This window comes from Magnolia sinica, chromosome 1, assembly GCF_029962835.1.
Source record: "Magnolia sinica isolate HGM2019 chromosome 1, MsV1, whole genome shotgun sequence".
NCBI classification, from domain to species: domain Eukaryota; kingdom Viridiplantae; phylum Streptophyta; class Magnoliopsida; order Magnoliales; family Magnoliaceae; genus Magnolia; species Magnolia sinica.
Window position 1 is genome coordinate 10,798,930 of NC_080573.1, and position 21,973 is coordinate 10,820,902.

Genomic DNA, 21,973 nt, shown 5'->3' on the forward strand with positions numbered 1-21,973 from the left:
CATCCAAGGGTCCACTGTAATGTATTTTGACCATCCAACCTGTTGATAAAGTCACAGAGACCTTGATGAAATGAAAAGATAAGTATCCGTTTGATACAAAAACTTGGTGGCCCACAAAATGTTTTTAATGGTCGATGCTACTGTTTCCTGTGGTGAGGTCCACCTGAAATTTTTATCCGGTTCATTTTTTGTAACACATTACAAAATATTCTGAAAAAATAGATGGACGGCATGGATATATATTGTATACATCGAAATGGCCCCTACAATGAGGATTGCAACTAGAGTAGCACATGGAACCGGTACAACCGGTGATTGGAAGTGACCAAACTGGTCTGGCTGCGAAGTGCATCGGTTCATGTTCCCAAAAAAAAAAATTGGTTAGCTAGGTTTGATTCTTGGTTTGGAGCTACGCGGAATCGAACCGAACCAAACCGGATAATCGAACTTGGAACCGAATTTGAAACTGAATCATTCAGTCAATAAATATTTGAAAAAAATAAAATTAAATTAAAAATAATTTAAAATTTAAAATATAAATATAAAAATATAAAAAAACTAATTTCTCAATCACCTCACTCGGCCCTAACCCGTTCTCATCTTCCTCATGGACTAGATTATAACATGGTATGTTGACCATTTATCAAATGGATCGTAACAGGAATAGACATATGTTAGATTTTTTTATTTTATTATTATTATTTTTTAAAAAAAAAGCAATTAAGCTGGAATATAAAAAGCCGGTGACCGTAGAACCGAATCAGCTTTACGGTCAAGTTCGGATTCGGTTCCACCGTGCAAACCAATCTGGTTGGAGTTCCCATTTTCTTGGAACCGGTAGGAATGGTTTGGTTCCGATTTCACCCCCGGATAGGACCGAATCGACTAGCGTGCACCCCTGGTTGAAACCACATTGCTGGTTCCTGGGTGGCGGCCACGTCGCGCTCTTTTGAACCGTTTATTTATAACCACTAATTAGACGGTTGAGATCATAGCCGACTTAGATTGCTCTCTGCGTCGCCACCAAGTGAGACCCATATGCTTAGATTTTTCCTATGATTTGAAACCGTCCATAATTTATCTACTACCATAGATAAGCTAATTCCTATAATCACGCTTCATATACGATCATCGTAGCCTTTGATTTTTAGAGTTGAATGAATGCCATTGAAATATTCTCATCATTGTTCTAAATTCATCTATTGATAGAGATGGTCACAATCATCCATTCTATAGAAATTTCATACAGTGGCCTGTAGAGGATACATTCCACAGAATGTTCGGTTCAGATCTTCGGATCACTGAGCATGTGGGCCCAGTGAGTAGCGACAAACGATAGATTCCAGTCCGACAGAGGCAAAACGAACTAATGTTGACTCCTATGGACTCGCCCACTCAATAAAGACCGCAAATTTTCCATGGCTTTGATTGACGAGAATAGGGACTGGATTTTTAAAATTCCTCACATGATTTGCATTGGTGTGGGCCCCACCAATATGATGATAGGAACCTATCTGAATTTGAGTGGGGCCCACCTCTTGATTTTTATGTTTGCCGTGGATGAGTTGAATTCCCTGATGGTGAGGCAAGTGATTTACAAGAGTCACTATCCAATGCTCGGCCGAGTGATTGTACTGTATCTTTGGGCTTTAATTTTTGTGCAGTGGGGTCAATGACTTAGTGGGTGGGGCTCACCTGATGTATGTGTTGTATATCCACTCTTTCCATCAGTTTTTCTAGCTTATTTTAGGGGCATGGTCCAAAAAATGAAGGAGATCAAAATCTTAAGTGGACCACACTATAGAAACGGTGATTATTGAATGCCCACCGTTACAAAATTTCAGAGGCCCACCGTAATGTTTATTTGCCATCTAACGTGTTGATAAGTTCAGATATACTTGAACAATAGTAAAACTCAAATGTTAATCTGTTTCAAAACTTTCATGGTCCACAAGAAGTTTTTAATAATCAATGGCTATTATTTCTTGTGTCATGGTCCACTTGAGATTTAGATCTTCTTCATTAGTCCTAAAATAAGTGAAAAGACTAGCTGGTGGAGTGGCTATACATCAAGGTCCGTCCCATGGTCCGGTGATCCCAAACGTTGGCATGATGGGCCATGCATGGACGGCTGGTCGACCAAAATCACCAAGATTAGAAAATCCCAGTAGTTGAAAATTCGTACTTTTATTGGATGAAAGGGATATGCTTTATTGGCCACATATTCAGAATCACAGGATCTGTCCATCTCCCGAGAATTATGGTGCATGATGTTTACGGTGGGGTACGAAATTTCAACGGTTCTCTCTCTCTCTTGATTAGTCAATTTCCTGAGAATTCTGGGGTGTGGATGTTTACAGTTGGGCACAAAATTTCAGATGCTCTCTCTCTCTCTCTCTCTAAGGAGTTGTCGATCTATGGAGAATTGTGGTGCGTTGATGCTTACAGTGGCGTGAATTTTCAACGGCTCTCTCTCTCTTGATTCGACTTGTGACAAGATGGGAAAGGAAATGATAGATGACATCTGAGTGCACTTAATTAATTTACTCATTTGTTTACGGACATTATGAAATTGTGCCGGGTGGGATTTTGATAAAGCTATGGAATGAACGTTATATTTTAGAATAAGATAATTAGTATCAAATAAAGTTTACACATTTTAATGTATAATTATTTAAATTATTTTTTAATTAAATCTAAATAAGGTAATTAAGTCTAAGGTACTTAAGTTAATAGAGGGTCTAATATTTATAAAATATAATAGATGTAGTAATAAAACAATTAGTTTATAAACATGATAGTATATATGTATGTGTGAAATGTATTACCTATTAACTCATAACATTCATCTAATCATGTACACATATAATTCAACTTATTAATTACATGAGTATAATTAAACAAGTGCTCAAAAGGCAATCTCAAACACAACTATGTATAGTGGTTTGGTTTTCCTACCCCATTTTTTATGGACACACTTAATCCATTAGTGTATCCGATTTTACTATCGGAAGTTTTAAATCAAGTTCACCTATAACCCTTACAATCCTTCATAAGGATCAGTTCCTTTAGAGACTTACATAGTTTTTTATAAGCTTGTCATAAACCTCAGTCATACACAAGAACCTAATCGAGTACGACAATCAAACTTTGACACTAAATCCTATACGAGAAATGAGTATATATGGAATTTACAAATGACAACTTTATTTGTCGAATTGAGCCCTGTTAATGCATTAATCTTAAGTCGCTTATTCAAATCTCTCTCGTGCTTGAATCCACTCCTTAAATACTCTCTCAAACATGATGTTGATACGTTGTCAATGCTTCAAGTTCAAGATTAAATATGTTACATATGATGCTCCGATGCGGTGACCAAAGTGATGGGAGGTTAGATGAATCTCATACAACTAATAGAAATGATCTAATCCTAGGAGATTCACCTAAATAGTTATTCTAGAAGGTTTAAACAAGAATTTAACTATTGGTTCAAATATAATCTTTAGAACAATTTGGAAATCATTGGAATCCTCTTTCAAGTGATGAATTGCATGGAAGGTGATTTAGATCTCGTGGACTTAGAGGTTTAGAAGAGGGATATGATCATAGAATCACCTAAACTTCTATTAGACAAAAAAACATATCAAAATGCCAAAAGACCGAATCTTTTTTATAAAGGAAAAGAGTTCCAACAGTCATAAAACTGGCAAAAATGGCTAGTTTTTGGTCGGGCCGAATTGGGTTTCAGTCGCACCGAATTAGATAGGAAAAGCCGCTAGACAAATTTTGACAATTTCGATCACACTAAATATGGTCTTCAGTCACACTGAATATGGTCTTCGGTCACACCGAACATGGTCTTCAATGAGACTGGCCAAATTACTTGAATTTCTATCATAGCATGCTGACTTGTTTTATCCTGTTTCAGTCGGACCGAATGTGGGTTCAGTGGGACCAAAGGTTGCTAAAATTGTGTAATTTTTTCAGTAACTCGGGACCTTTAAAGACAATCTAAAGATGTTCAATTAAAGCTCTTATGGATAATGGATAGTCAATAAAATATTTACCTATTAGAGTTAAAATCATTAAGAGGTTTAAGTTATTTTGGGTCAAGGGTTGGGATCACCAAGGCACCTCATATATATGTTCGCTCCTTAATGTTTCATATCCTCTTGTGTCTTTGATCTTCAGCTTTCACGGGCTCAACTAACAAATTATCTTTGAAAATCATAGCTTCTTGTCGGACCATTCTGAGTATATTCGGTTAGCCCGAACCAACTTAGGTGGGACCGAACAGTCTCTTATTTCTATAATTGAATTGTGTGATTTTTTCAATTTTTTCTTCATCACTTGTACTTAGTTTCCTTAAATCTTTGGCATGAGAATTCTTTAATAATAACTTTTAAATATTCAAGTCTTTACTTGATTAATCTTTGAGCTTTAACCTTCTTTCTTAGGCATGATTTTGTCTTTGTCATTCAAATTACCTTGAATGTACAAAACGTATGTTAGTGAATCAATTAAATACTTGAATACATGTAAACTAATGTAATTGAGATGATAAATATACATTATTTAGATGTTATCATATTTATGTGCTTCCACACTTCCCAATAAGTGGTATTAGAGCTAACGTTTGGAAGCAGATTAAATCTGAAAGCAATGTATCAATGCCATCTAACATGAAGTTCGATGTAGATAAATATTTCAGCAAAAAATAATAATAATAATAATTATGAAAAGTTAAGATGAATGGTGGAACGGATTGGCTACTCCCTCTGACACCAGCCCCGTGGCTGGTGTTCGGTGGTCTGTGGGCCCCACCATAATGTATGTATTTCATCCAATCCGTTCATCCATTTTTAAAGATCATTTTAGACCTTCATTATAAAAATAAGAGGGATATAAATATTAGGTGGACCACACCACAGTAAAAAAATAGTGATTGGATATCTATCATTTAAATCCTCCTAAGGTCCATCGTACTGTTTATCTGACATCCAATCTGTTGATTAGGTCATAAAGGCCCAGATGAAGGCAAAAAACAAAGATCAGCTTGATCCAATAGTTTTACGGCCCCCAAAAAGTTTTTAATGGTCGACGTTCATTCAACACTTTTTCCTGTAATGTGATCCACTTGAGATCGGGATATAACTAATTTTTTGTATAATATCATAAAATGATCTATAAAAATAGATGGACGGAATGGATGAAATACGTACATCATGATGGGGCCCACAGTCCACCGAACACCAGCCATTGGCTGGTGGCAGGGGGAGTAGCCAATCCGTTTCCGATGAATGGCATCCTAGTTAAACAAGGATTGGAAGATGCATTCTTTGAAAAGCAACTAGAAACTATGAAAGAATGAGAATAAAACAAGTTAGATAAAAAGGCCAACATCTCAATCCAATTGTGTTAATGAATAAGGTCCTTAATAATGTAATAAGAGAAAAAACTATAGCAGATACATTGGTGAAACTAGAGAATGTCTATGTGAAGAAGTCTTTTGAAAATCGCTTGTATCTAAAGATACAATTGTTCAATCTGAATATGATGGAGGGAGCTGGCGTTGAGGCTCATATCAGTAACTTCAATATGCTTATTTATAAATTGCTGGATGTAGATAAGATGATAAAAGATTAAGATCAAGCATGTATTCTGTTAAATTCTCTTCTAAAATCATACGGATCGTTCAAAGACTCTTTGTGCACCAATAAGACAACCATTAAGGCCTGTTTGGCCGGATCGATCCCACGGTATTAGGAGGGATGGGATCGTGATATCCCGGGATATGCATGACGAGCCAAACAGACCCAGTGAACTTGTCCCGGGATATAAGCAATCCCATGGATCTTAAAACAATCCACTGACATCACCATCATTGCCTTAAAATTGATCATGTCCCTTGGTTGGACGGATTGGAAGGTAAAATCTCGGGATACGCCAGGCGTGCCAAACAAACCCAGTGAACTTATACCGAGATATAGCAATCCCATGGATCTTAAACCAATCCACTGACACCACCATCATTACTTTAAAATCCATCTCATCCCTCCTAATCCCATGGGATTCGCTCGGCTAAACAAACCCTTAGTGCTGAGACCGTTATTTCAAAACTTCAGTTGACGGCAATACGAAAGAAAAGCAGTGACATGGGTGCTTCTACAAATGCATTGGTTATGATGGGGAGAAAATTTGAGCAGGATAGTAGATATTCACAATTGATATCTAAATCCAAGGGCAAGGGCAAGGGCAAGGGCAAGGGCAAAGGCAAGCTAAAGTACTGAAATTGTGGCATGATAGGGCACATGAAGAATGATTGTCATAATCCTAAGTCAATGAAGGAAAAATAAGAGAATTCTTTCAGAGAAGCCAAATTTGTATAATCCATTGAGGAGGCAAGTGGTAGTGACATGCTTACCGCATCAAAATCTGGGTACTTTGATGGTGAATGGATTTTGAATACAGGGGCTTTGTATCATATGACCCATCATAGGAGTTGGTTCACCAGTTACAGTGAGTGCGATGGTGGCTAAGTGTTTATGAGTAACGATAATGTTTGTAAAGTGGTTGGTGTTGGATCGGTGCGCATCAAGATGTTTGATGGCATTAAGCGCATCTTGACCGAAGTAAGACACATTCCTGAGTTGAAAAAGAGTCTGATATCTCTAGGTGCACTCGAGGCATTAGGGTGCAAATTTATCAGGTTTGATTGTGTTCTTAAAGTTTCCAAGGGAGCACTTATAGTAATGAAGGCACATAGGAATGGTACCATTTACAGGTTGATCGGGAGTACTTCTTCAGGCAGATTTGCAGTGTTTGTAGCGGATTCACATATGTGGCATGCGCGTATAGGCCACATGAACGAGCGAGGCATGAAGGTGTTTAAGGAATGAGGCATGACTCCTAAGAAGATACATGCAAGCGTGAATTCGGCTAATGCTTACGAATGTAGTTCTTATAGAAAAATTCAAGTTCTGTGTAACTTATTTGGGCTTGACGAAGGCTTAATGAGAACAGAGTGTGCATGAAAAGCGGTGATGAAGCTATGATGGAAGGCAATTAGATATGATGATGGCAAATGAGTAATAGAGAATGAAGATTGAAGACATGGTGGAAATTGTTGTCAATATCTTAAATTCGTAACAGGGTTTGTCGATGGCATCAAAAAATCACTCGATTCTATCGAAAAGATGTCGATGTCATCAACAGATGCTCGATTCCATCGAGAAAATTCAGAAAAAAATCTGACTTGATTGTTGGACAGTTTTGGAGGTGCTACTCGATGGCATCAAAGGAGGCTTCGATGTCATCGATAGGTCATCAATGTATGTCAATGCCATTGAAGGTCGCGCAGAACTGCATAAGTATGCAATTTGTTTATTATTCCAGTTGTGATAGTGTATATATCGGGTGTAATTGAGATTAGTGTATGATTGAGGCTTTTTAAGACGTTCCTAAGGGTTCAAGGTCATAGTTAAAGATTCAAAGGAGATTCAAATGGTTGTTTGAATCAGTAAAATCATATATCTCTTATAATATTGCTTTCATGGTGCATTACTTGTCGCTTTATGCCATAGTTTTTTCTTAGAAGAGTTTTTTCACATAAAAATTGAATTATTCTATATTTGGATTTGCTTATGCGATTGTAATTACTTTGCTTGATTCCGCTATGTATGTTTTTGTGGTTCCCAACAAGGTCACCACTTAATCAGCGTCGTCAAAAATTACACTTATTCAATTATCTCTTTATCAGATTGGTGGACATTTATTGGTTAGTTTAAATTATGAAAAGCATCCAATAGGTCAAATTTGAGATTATTTGTTTTCCAAAAGAGGCAATTAAATCGGTTTAATTTGAGTTATTATATGTGACGTGTACAATTCTGATTGCCTGAATATCAAGCTTCCTACTTTGCCAGAGTATCAAATAATTCGACTTTCTTAAATGGTGGTGATCCACTATCCATGCACATTCCATACATGGAACGTCAATCCAAACCATCAACCATTTTGACACAGTGGAACTCCTACCCTTTCAATTGGTGGCCACAAGATACATGTCTCCAAATAGTAGAAATGATAGGAATCCTCCTCAAAAGTCCGTCAGAATGACCCTGCCCAACCAATTGGTAGCCACAAGACAGATGCTAATAATATATAAATCTAACTACCTGTGTAGTCGAAGTATATGGACAGTTGTACTGTCTCCATACAACACGCTCTATTTACTAATGTTAGAAAATATCATTATCAATATTTCTTATATCAAATGATCATACAGATACCAAAATGGTAGTAACTTAAACTACAATCACCACCAAAAGTAAAGACATGAAAATAAAAAAGAGAAATGTTCACACACAACTAGTTGTGCATCCAGATGATTGGTGTGTGGGGCCCACCATGGTGCTTGCATGATATCTCACCTGTCCAACAAAATTACCTGGCATACCCCAAAAATTAAGTGGAGCATAACATAGAAAACAATAAATAACCACAAAAAATAAAAATAAATGATAATTATGTGGGTTTCATCCAATGGTTATATTGACCTAATTTTGGTGGCGTCCCATTTTCATTGTGGAACAACCTTATTGAACAGGTAAGATGCCATCCAAACACCATGGTGGACCTCACACGCAGACTAGTTAGACATATAACTAGTGTTAGAGCATTTCTCCCCAAAAATTGACCTAACAAAAGTAAAGCACCTATCATGCCAATGTCATTTCCAAATGCAGCTTAATGCACTTTCATCGAATGGTTTAAGGTATATATCCATCAAATAAGGGTAAATTTGTGTAACTTCCAAATCCAACTTAGGCAATTTTAAGGTACAAAAGCGAGCAAAAGTGGAGCATTTCTCACTTTTAAATTGGTCCACTACACGATATGGCGATCTTGTTCTTAGCAATGTCTTGGTCCATAAATTTCTTGGGAGGTTTTCAAAACTTATTATGAAAATCTCACCGGTTTTTAAAATATTTATTACGCATTGTTGATATATTAATATAATAAATTTCTTAATGTTTTTACTATTTTTGAGTTAATAATATGATAATACGTGATAAAAATATAACATTTTAAAATTTACCAAGACTTCGAAGATCTCTCTACAATATCATTTAATATTGTTTCGCAATGTTATCACAAAAATTTTAAAATCAGAGCAATATTTGTTACATTAGTATACACTGATATTCAATCCTAGCTGTTGGGTAGTTCTTCAAAATAAATAAAGGGAATGTTATGGCTTTTTGTGATTCTTGGTAACCATTGGTTGTGAAGCATGATGACTCTTAGTAAATAGAGTAACTTTTAAATTTAAAATATGGTGAAAGTTATCATTAATAAAAAGGAATCATAAAGGATTATGTCATTTCATGAAAGTGATTTAAAGTGTTCCTTATATGTTTATAAATTTCTTGTTGGATCATTAAAAAATAAATAAAAAATCATAATCAATAGCAATCTCCTCTCTTCATTTTACTATTTTGAGAGATTTTGAAAATCTACAAAAATCACAATGGTGTAAATTACAAAAAAGAAACAAAATAAGTAAAAAAGTATGTTTAGGGTGTAGTTTTTCAATTTTATTTCCACCTCTTCCACAGGCTCTTCCCCTTTTTACTAACAAGACGTGTCGTGGTGCAATAATTAATTTGGAGGAGTCATATGTTGCGTCGGATGATGAATTTACATGCTCTAAAAGCATCACATGTTATAAGATTCTTTGGACAGATCGTGAGATTATTTTTTTAGTACAATTTATACATTTGTTGTATTCCGTTCTTAACCATTTAAATGTGGGCAACAAACGGACAAGATTGACCACTTGAGGAGATTTTTCTTTTATTGTCAATTCATGATGCAAGGCAATATATTGATGGCCTAGATTATTAAAACATGGTCCCCATTTATCATACTTGAAAACAAGTATGTAATACACAAAGATGATGTTGGGTCCACCGTCTTTGCATATGCTTGTGAGGGAGGGAAAAGCTTAAAAGATGATTACCTTAGTAGTCTAAAAGGTTGCCTAAAGTTGTTGGTTCATCTAGTGGAACCCTGTCAACTACAATTGAAGAAATTGAGTGGATCATAAATTCTCAACCACATAAGTAATAGACTTTTAATTTTTGAGTGAGTCATTGTTTCTTCATTTTTATCAATTTCAGGTCCTTGTGGGGCCAACTGATACTGTGTTTTAAACACTATGATCCAATCCTTAGTTATGAATAATTCCTATTACTTCAGATGGCCCATATATAGATGATGTGGATTGTGTAGTGAGGTGCTCACCACGTGTGGTGGTATGGATACTTATGGGGCCCATCATGAAGTTTGTTTTAAATTTTGTCCACTAGTTTTTTCAACTCATTTTAAGACACAAACCTAAAATTGAAGCATATCTAAAATTCAAGTTGACCACACCATAGAAATAATGAGAATGTAACAGTCCATGTTGAAACTTATCGGAGGCCACGGAAGTTTTGGATCGAGCTGATATTTTTGTTTTCCTTTCGTATAAGTTTGTCTGACCCTATAAATAAGTAAGATGACAAATAAACATTAGTGAGCTAATGAAAGTTTCAATAGTTGTTTTATGTGGTGTGATCCACTTGAACTTTGGATATGCTTCAATTTTGGGATTACACCTTAAAATGAGCTGGAAAGATGGATAAATTGTGTGATAAAAACATACACATCATGGTGGGCCCCACATCATGATATAGGAGCCTTATATATCCACACGATGGTGCATTTCTCACAAGTGTCATATACTGTTTAGGGCCTATTTATTTTGTAAAGTTCTATGGTAAATGTAAATAATTCATTATTAATATCTAATAATGTTTATTTAAGCAAGTATTATTACACATAATTCAAAAGTCAAATTCATATAAAATAAAAAATGAGTAAAAAAATTTATAATCATTATAATTTTATATTATAAAATTACAATCTTTATAATTTTACTTAAATAAAATAAGCAAGTAAGCAATATAATACTACGGTCAAATGTTACTGATATGACCATATAAATAAAGTAATTTATAATTATTATTCATTTCTTTTACTTTGTTAATTAATTCAATAAGTAAAACAAACACATCCTTATATCCATTGGCTTGAAACTCCTTTCATTCATAACTTAAATGGGCCCACCGTATAAAAATAAATGAACGGGTAAAAAAAGAATTTTTACTATCAATGTAATTTACACGTTGTGCATTATGTCCCACATGAAAGTGAAATGATAGGGCTTTGCAAGCATCATTTCCAACCATATGGAAATCTCATATTTCACACACGTGTTTCATATTTGCATGTGTGCTTGCATGAAAGCAAACATGTATTACCTTGTTGCGTGTGGAATCAGCAAACCTCTTATTGTGTTTTAAGCATGGGCGGCTTCTTTTTCATGCAGTGTGTTTTCTACAGTCCAGCCGGTAAGAACACCCAACCTTTGTGGGCCCACTATATTTCATATGTAACATCCACTCCCTCCATCAGGTTAGAACCATAATCTTAATAGTATACAAAAGATCGGATGGATAAAATTCTTATATATATGGGCCAAACCAATGGAATTACACTGTGAAATTGGTGTGGCCCACCTGAGTTTTGGTTCACGCTGACTCTTTTTTTTAATAAAATTTTCTTCATCCTGTTGAGCTACACATGGTTAAAGATTTTATGAAAGATAAATTCCATTGTTAGCCAACACACAAAGCTATCATGGACATCAAATCCTTATTATTCCCGGTGGCGTGGCCCACCTGATCTGTTGATCTGGCTGATTTTTGGCCCAGGATCTCAGCATCGAGGAGAGCATCTGATGAATGGAGTGGATGTAACATACACAATATAGGGGGTCCCACAGACTTCGGGTGTTTTATGCGCGTGTTAAACAGGTGGGTGGAGGATTATGGTCCTAATCAGAGCTGAGTCAGCCGGATTTGCAAACAGATTGGCTACTCCCCCTGCCACCAGCCCGGCAGATAGTGGTCGGTGCTTGTGGGCCCCTCCATGATGTATGTGTTTCATCCATTCCGTTCATACATTTTTACAGATCATTTTATGAGTGGATACCAAAAATGAGAGGGAAATAAATGTCAGGTGAAACACAGGAAAATAATAGTGATTGGATGTCCACCATTAAAATCCTCCTAAGGCCCACTGTACTGTTTATTTGACATCCAATCTATTGATTAGGTCATACAGACTCAGATGAAGGTCAAAAAACAAAGATCATCTTGATCCAGAACTTTTATGGCCCTCAAAAGGTTTTTAATGGTCCACATTATTCAACATTGTTTCCTGTAATGTGGTCCACCTGAGATTGGAATATATCTCATTTTTGGCTTCTTTCCATAAAATGATCTAGAAAAAGATATGGACGGCATGGATGTAACACATACATCATGGTAGGGCCCACAGAGCACCGACCACCACCTGATCTGACCGGTCAGAATCCGAGTCGACTCGGAGAGTCGTGTTGGACACGTCCGAGTCTTAAAATCGTGGATCTAATGACATCCACGTCCCGGGAAAGAAGTCTAATCATATCACACGATCGCAAGATAAGGGCCAATCCCTCACGTGGGGCCCACCATAAACATGTCCTGCACATAGATAAGAATGTTCTTACGGTCGTTGGGGGCAGCTTTACATGGAATGCAGAAAGTTGGTTCTTTTTCTTACAACCGTCCATTTTGCTTTTTATACACAGACGGTCCCCTGATGAGTCGACTAATCTGATTTTTGGGTAGAGGCATTTTCACGTTGGTTCCCACCTGATGAATGGCCCAGATGTCACAGAAATCTGCCACGTGGACATGGATATGGTACTCGCCAACACCTCCATTCGAAACTCTTTCTTAAAGTCGAGTACGACAAGCTTAAACGTCCTTTTTCCTACGTAAAATGCTTGCGTCACCTGTCTTGTCACACAGTACCTCACACCAGCTATATAGCTGCTGTCTTTACGTCAGCAAGTTGTGTGGGTTTGATTCACAACGCATGTGTTATATCCAAACCGTCCATCCATTTGGCGAGCTCGTCCTAATGCTTGAGACGAAAAATAAAACAGATTTAATTATCAAGTGGACTACACTGCCAAAAGCAATGGACGATTGAATGTCTACCATTAAAACACTTTTTGGGGTCATCGTAAGTTTTGGATGAATATGAAATTTGCTTTTCCCCATCATTCAGGTCTTACCTGACCCTATGAATAGATTGGATGGAAATTAAACATTATGGGAAGTTCGATAAATTATTTAACAGGAAAATCATTATCTCCGCTATTATTTACGGCGTGTTCCATATAATTTATAAATATGATATGCTTTTTTTATAATGCCCATATGATATGCTTTTTTATAATGCTCTGAAATGATTTCTAAAGATATATAAACAGCAGGGCTCATTGAACTTTGATCCCTTTGAACCCGGAGCTCAAGGAGCGTCAGTGCCCGTCTACCTACAGACGCTATATGGCTAATGTACGGTACACCAGCCAATCCGCTTCCGATGGCTGGTGTACCTAGTACCGGTTATATAATTGCTGTACTAACGTTAGTAAGTTTTGTGGATCTGATCCTGAGGTATATGTTATATTCAAACCGTTTATCCATTTGGCGAGCTCATCTCAAGGGTTGAGATGAAATATTAGATAGATCTAATTATCAAGTGGACCACACGGTAAAAAGTAGCGAGGGATTGAACGTCTACCATTGAAACCCTTTTTAGGGTCACAGAAGTTTTGAATCAATGTGAAATTTGTTTTTCCTTTTCATTCAGGTCTTCGTGACCTTATAAATAGATTGGATGGAAAATAAACATTATGATGGGCCCCACAAAGTGTTTAACGGTGAAAATCAGTATCTTCGCTGCTATTTGTGATGTGGTCCAAATGATCTTTAGATATGATTTATTTTTTTACATAATGCTCTAAAATAATTACTAAAAATAAATGAACAATAGAGATATAATAAATACATCACCAGTTGTCGTCCTCGCACGACACGTACTGCTATATAGCTGTACACCAGCCGATCCGCTCTCCATTCTCTAGGGAATCCAGCGTCCAATGGATAATCGATTTGCCAGGGAGTTGAAAAGCCCTCGGTGCGAAATGGGAGGTGGATTGCCCGCTAAAGGCCGTTGGGAAGCTAGGCTGGTGGTCAGTGATCCGTGGACTCCACCATGATGTATGTATTTCATCCATTCCGTCCATCTATTTCTCTAAATCATCTTATGACATGAGACCAAAAATGAGATATATTTCAATCTCAAATGGACCACATTATAGGAAACATTTTTGAATGAATTTAAATCATTAAAAACTTTTTGGAGGCCATAAAAGTTTTGGATCAAGCTAATATTTGTTTTTCCCCCTCATCTAGGTTGTATGACCTAATCAACAGGTTGGATGTCAAATAAACAATACATTGGGTCTTAGGAGGATTTTAATGGTGGATGTTCAATCGCTGTTGTTTTCATGTGGCGTGGTCCACCTAAGATTTATATCCCTCTCATTTTTGGGATCGAACCATAACATTGATTTATAAAAATGGATGAACAGAATGGATGAAACACACACATCATGGTGGGGCTAGCGACAGGGGAGTGGCCAATCAATTTCCGCAGGGGGCGGGGCGAATTATGATATTTGATAAATCCAGTCCGTTCATTTGTTTCGGCTTTTCATCTTTAGGGCGAATAAGGCGCAGGGTATTAGATGAGATTAGGTGAGATGCAATTGCATTTGATAATGCAATTCCTCCTAACATTTGGAGAGAATGCAAAAGGCTAGAATTAATTTGGTGAGTTGGAATTGCATTTAGTCATGTGGAAATGAATTTGATCTCATGCACGATTTCTGTGGATTTTAAAATCCACTAGACATGTGGGCCCCACATTTTGATACATGTGTTTATCCATGCCGTCCATCCATATACACCGTTTACAGACGACATCTTGGTTATATATGTATACAAGTGAATGACATCTGTTGTGAATTTGGCATGTGATTTACAATTTTATAACCCACCAAACATGATTTTGTTTAATCCAATGTTTTTCCTTGTAAAATTTTCATCCCTAACGTGGGACTAGATTTCTAGATATACAATTATTGTGCAATAATGATGTCAATCCCATCTAGTTCAATACCATTCAACTCCACAGTCCGCCTTGATGTTTATATGCCATCCAGACCATTTATATGGTCATCTCCGCTGCCATGGATTTTTAAATAATAAAAAAACACTAGTACGGATCTTTTGTGGCTGTACATATGTTTCAATGATGGACCGCACCACAAGAATTTCCCTCGGTGTGATTTTTAAGCCATGACGCATCTATAGTAGGCCCACTGTTTGGACAGTTAAACCACATGATGGATCATCACACCTATGTCCAACGGTCCCTATTTAACACACTTATAGCCGCATCTGATGAGTGAGCCATCTTGATTTTAGGTTACGGCATATTGGTATCGGGACCCAGCTGATGACTGGCTCAAATCTTGCACGTTAGGGATACACTGGGTGTGCCGCAATGGACGGATTGGATCCCTTTTGGCTAAAGGTGAAAGCAGGCCGAGCTGTCCTCGGCCAAGAGACCCAGACCACTTCAGATTTTAATTAAGGGTAGCAATAGGCAGCGGGCGAACCTTGTAGAGCCAGTGTTTTGATGCAAAACTTGGCCTAAGGATCATCTAGGCTTGAAATTAGCCTAGTGCCTGGGCCAAGTTGGGTCTAAAGAGACAGAGATTAGAGAAGGAGAAGACACTCGCGCAAAAATGGGAGAGGAGCGTCCCGCTCCCCCCTCTATAGCCGTGCCATGTGGCTAGGACATTTAAGGAGTTGAATCAACGGCTGCTTCGACTCTCCCACTCGACACGTGGCGCATTTCGAAAGACGCAAGAGCCGCCCACGCCACGCGTCCAACGCTCATAAGCGAGAAAGGCGCTCTGACGGCTGCCCGCTCGTGCGGCCTCGATCAACGAACCGGCGCGTGCTCTGGACGACATAAGATTCCTGCGAGCATTAAATGGTCCATCATAAAGTAGGTCTCAGTCCAAGCCGACTCAACGACTTTCTACTCCATAGCGTCAACAAAGTTGATACAATGAATAGGGGGGCTTACTGTTGGAGAGAAAAAAAAGACAAGTCCGGGGACTCGGATATGGAATGGACCAACTCTACCAACACTGCCCAGGGATCCGAGGCAATAAGCCCGACCGAGGCAGGTAAGCTAAAAGCCTAAGGGAGAGACTTAGCTCAGATTCTGAGGAATGGATCCCAACCGAGACTTACAAAGTCATGAGCCACAAGGCAAAGTATATAGGATGCATAAAATTGACTCGGCAAGCGAGGCAGCAACATCCAAAGAGGCCAATTAAGGCCTGAAGCTCAGAAGCCACCCGATCGACCATAAAACCAACCCATATTTAAGTAGGTCACAGAGTCGGCTATCGGAGCCAGACCGGATATTGATTATGGATAGGGTCCGTTTCGTCCGACAAAGGGCAAGAAGCATGACCCTTTATAGCCAGCCAAGACTCGCTCATCAGTAGAGTCGGTCAAGCCTGATCTAATTGGCAAAGTCTGCCGAACAAGGAAAAGACGGTGTAAAATGGAACACCTTCCCGAAGATCCAGTAAAAAGATCCCCGATCCCGAGAATCTCGGGATCGGCTGGAGTCCTAAATTGGATTCACAACAAATCTCCAAAATATCAAGAAAAGAATCCTTGCACAATGGGACCCTCCGATTCATTTAAATACAGGAAACCTTCAAGGTGAAAGGTACGTAGAAAACTCTCCTAAAAACCTTCTACTACATCCATCATATTGACTTAAGCATCGGAGGTTCCCCGGCTCTAGCCAGGGTCTTCGTTGCTTTCTTCTTCGTGCAGGTGAAAGGACGGAAGGAGACGCACCGATTTTTTGCATCAACAGTTTGGCGCCGTCTGTGGGAAACGATACGAAAGGCTGTTTTCCAAGCTTTATCACGGATCTCCAATGGCGAGAACCAGAATAACCACTCAAAACGAGCCCAATGAGGTCGCTATCACTGGACCTCCGGCAAGAGAAGGCCCACCAGGAACAAACAGAGCCCAGCACCAACCCGATAACCGACAAGACTCTACAACCCGTCCAGCAACCTCTGTTTCGACCAGGCATACTCAGCGAAACCAAGAGAACGGGCGGTTAGATAAAGAGGTTCATGAACTACGAACAGACATAAATTTTATGAAGCAAATGCTAGGGCAGATTCATCACCAACAAGTTTAGCTACCCCAACATGATGAAGGACGGGTGACAAACGCCCCGCAACAGTTCACAAATCCTCAGCATGTCGCTCATCGATCTGTCCCTCAGCAGAGTCAGCACCAGAGTCTAGCCGAGTCCGCACTCTCTTAGTCTGTGACCGCCCCGCTGCCTGCCTCTGATCTTCGACATGAAATAGATCAGAGAAGGCGCAGCAGGCCCCCAGCCGAGGGTACGACTGATAGCGACGAACCCTGGAAAGCCGACCTACAGGACTTTCGGAAAGAAGTCCGGGAAGAGATCGCGGACATGAAGCAAAACCGTGACATGCGTCAGACGAGGCCCAAGGCAAAGGCGTCCCCGTTCACAGAAGAGATTATGCAAGCTCGGTTACCGGAACGCTTCCACCTTCCGCAAATTGCGCCTTTTATTGAAAAAACTGACCCGATCAAGCATATCAAATCTTATCAGACGTACATGGAATTGCACGATGCCTCGGATGCCATGATGTGTGGGCCCCACGGTCAAGGATTCCCCCACCTCGGTGGATACGGATCCCCAGTCTGCCTTATTACCGAAGGGTGGTCCATCCACAGTACTGAAGAGTGGTCCATCCACAGACCAATGATTTGGCTCAGTTAACCACGGGCTGTTCCTCTTTCCCAGGTACAAAAAAAGGAGTACACTGCAAGTGAAAAAAACAAGTACGCTTCAGATCAGTGCTGTCAGAGCACTACTAGGTTATAGTGCTCCTAGTTGCATTGAAACGCCAAGACAGTCCAATTCATTGACCTCACTGCTCACCCGGTCCAGCATACATTTTATGAGCTACCATGCAGACAGCATATTGAACTAACAGATATTAACCATTTGATCAGTGTCCTTAGACATGGATGGTCAAGATTATTTACATGAATAGAGGGTCTAATCAACAATATGATCCATTCATTTCTTAGAGACCACCATGGTCTAAAGAATCACATTTGTTCAGCAATCTTAATCATCTCACCCATGGTTTTTAGAAAGTATTTTCATTGGAAATAGTGCCAAATTAAGGATGGAATGGGGATTAGGTGGTAAGGATTTGCATTTGGTCCTATGCAAATTTCATCCGCGTTAAAAACTATAGAAATGATTGAATTAATTCAGATTTCATATCATCTCCATTAGTAGATATAGTGGGAATTCATGTGGATTTCAAAATCCACTATATTCGTGGGGCCCACACTGTTGCATGTGTTTTGTCTGCCCTGTTTATCTATACGCAACTTTTATATTGACATTTGAGATGCACACCTATATAGGTGACTAACATCAGCGGAGAATTTGATCCGTTGATTACAATTATGCATGTTTTGTTCAACACATTGTTTTTCTCATAGGATAATTTTTATCCCAATCATTTGATTAGATGGTCAAAATACTATAATATTTTCATATATATACAATCATTGTGCAATAACTGGGTTTGAGTCCTTACCTTAGTGGTAGACTCTAAGGAGTTTCAACACGAGGTCTTGGGTTGGATACCCATAGGTGGTGAAATCCCACTACTGCATGGGCGGGTGTGTGTATCAGGTGCGTAAAAAAAAAATAATAATAATAATAATCTTTGTGCAATAACCATATTAATTTCATCTAATGCAATTACATTCCATTTAAGCAAGTGAACCAAATAAAAATAAATAAATAAAAGCTAACCAAATAAGCCCTATAGTTTTTCATGGCAGCCCATGAAATGTGTCCTGACCTTAACAACAGTTCAAACGGGCAGTTCAATTGGGTAAGGAAGAGTATCCATGCAACTAGAATCATTATAGCTTATAATGCTTTGAGAGCACTAGAGAATTTATCTTCTCTTATGATTGCGACCATTTCATGGTTGTGATGCTCTCTTTTTTCCTCTTTTCTTTTCCACAGAGCACATTCAAAAAAAAAAAAACCAGAATGATTGCTGTGATTTTAGAAATATGCTCCATCCACAATGTGACCTCATCACATCCATTATATGTGAGCTCCCATTTAGTCATGATGCCAAAATCCATCCATATTATGTGGTTTCACAGGGGTTCTACCATGTGAGAAAACTCAATGGGGTCTACCATGATTTATGTCTTTTACCCACTCCCTTCATTTTATGAGTTAATTTTAGAGCTTAAGCCCAAAAATAAAGCATATACAAAGCTCAAGTGGACCACATTATAGGGAACATTGTGAATTGAACTTCTATTGTTGAAAAATTCTAAAAAGCCACAAAAGTTTGAGATCAAGCTATTATTTGTGTTTTCCCTTTGTCCATGTTTATATGATCTTACGAATAAGTTGGATGACAAATAAATATCATTATGGACCCTAGCAAGGTTTCAACATTGGAAATCATCATTCCTACTATTTCATGTGGGGTGATCCACCTAAGCTTTGTATATGCTTCAAATTTGGGCTCAACTCCCAAAATGAGATGAAAAAAATCGAGAATCACATGCATTAATGTTGGATTGTTATGTGAGGTCCAGTGTCATGTGTATGACATAAAACCCATTAAGCAGATGAGCCCTACTAAGATGGAGTTTGAATCCGTGTTAAAAGCTCCATTGAGCAGATGAGCCCTACTAAGATGGAGTTTGAATCCAGGTTAAAAGTTGATTGGTTGACTAGGTGAGTGACACTGTTAATATCACCACACCAGATCCTTACTGTTGCTCTGGTGGTAGACTCTCCGGAGTTTCAACACCCAGTCAAGGGTTCGAGCATCCATAGGTGGTGAAATCCCACTACGGCGTGAGTGTGTGGATGTGTATGTGTTTTAAAAAAAATAATAAATAAATAAATAAAATATATCACCACTAGTCAAATTGAGTTAATTGAGTTTTAAGGTAGATTCCCATGTCACCAAGCCGGGCACATTGGATATTACCCCAGCCAGGACCTCACTAGAGAAGGGCTAGAGAAGAACAGACAGTCCTGTCAGGGGTTTTGTGGGGCTCACATCAATGCTTATGTTTCATGGTCAAACCGAGTTAATTGAGTTTTCAGGGGTTTTGTGGGGCTCACATCAATGCTTTTGTTTTATAGTCAAACAGAGTTACTTGAGTTTTCAGGTAGATTCCTTGTGTTGCCCAGCTGGGCGCATTGGACACTACCCTCATCAGGAACTTGTTAGAGGACAGTCCGGTCAGGGGTTTTGTGGGGGCTCATACCAATGCTTATGTTTTACTTATGCCTTCCATCTATTTTGATAAATAATTTTGGAGCACGAACCCAAAATCTTATTATTTATAACCTTATAAGGTTTATAGTGATATTTAACCTGCCCATAAGGTCACATAAAACTGCATGAAGGAAAAATAAAAACATCAGCTTGATCTAAAACTTCTGCTAACCCTAAGGAATTTTCAATAATCAGCTTTCCAGCCCCGCTGCTTCTCATGGTGGGGTTGACTTCCCTCTTTTCGATCTGTCAAAATAGATGGATGTCGTCCATAAAACATATACATTATGGTGGGCCCCATAACTCCTGACAGGACCGTCCCTCTATAGTTAGGTCCGGGTGGGGGAAGCGGATTGTGTCCTGCCCGCTTGTACAAAAATCCGTCCATCTGTGGGGCCCACAGTGATGTATGGGATTTATCCATGCTGTCCATCCATTTTTCCAGATCATTTCAGGGTAACAGGAAACAAACCGAGAGCCAACCAATACAACCTTCCCCACTATTTGTGGGCCCCAACATGTGTTTTTTTTTCACATATGCCGCTGGGAAGAAAGGAAACACCAAAAAGCACGCCATTTGAAAACCCAGGTGGAGCCTATTGTTAATTGATCCAAATCCTCAGCCTATTTGCATACCACCATCACACAATGGATGAGGCTTAAACTTTCTAACTAATCATGGATCCTTTTTAAAAAAATTTTAAGTTGAATAAGAACTGTTGCTTTATCTTGGTCATTTATTTCTAGATTTTGAATACAAGGGTTGTCCTGGCAATCGGTGAGAAACAAACTAGGGGTGGGGACCACTGAAAAAACTACCCCACCTGTCAAACTTAAAATATTTTGGGAAATGACGTTATCTGATGATACTCTGGCTGCACATGACACTTGACACGCAGGCACTTCGAAATGTCACACATGTAACTCAAAATTTACCAACCGTATTGTGGAACCCCTGTGCTTGATAACATTCCAAAAATCAGATTGGTCAAACAATCCAACCCTCGTGATTCATGGAGATTTACCCAAATCCGTCTCTTGGATATTCTTCACTTTTAACCGTCCGCCAATCATATTTGTTTCATGATAGATTTAAATTTAGGGGGTTTAGTTTTGAATATCTTACATGCCATAAATCCAATTTTTTTAGTAATTCATGTGCTAGATGATATACAGGCACTTAAAAATTACTCTGGTGGAGTGTGATGGATGCTAAACAGGTGATATTGAACTAGTCTGGCTCAGCCTTCATGCCGGCCCTGTTCAAATTTTGTTTTGATAGCCCAGGCTCAGCCCATTGCTGGCCTTGGAAATTACATAGAAATTGCATGTGAGATATAAGTAATTTAAATTAAACCATGCAAATTGAGGGTCTCAACTTAGATGCATCATAAACAAAAATTGCAATTAGTTGCTTAGCTGACTCAGATTGTGGGCTCTTACTGGACGATTAAAAACAATACGAATGATATC

At 38.6% G+C, this 21,973-nt stretch overlaps 1 protein-coding gene across 1 annotated transcript in view; it reads left to right on the forward strand.

The window, feature by feature from the left end:
• The window catches only part of LOC131239627 (large ribosomal subunit protein uL6c), a 65,851-nt gene that overhangs the window by 15,012 nt on the left and 28,866 nt on the right, over window positions 1-21,973 (forward strand). The window lies entirely within an intron of this gene.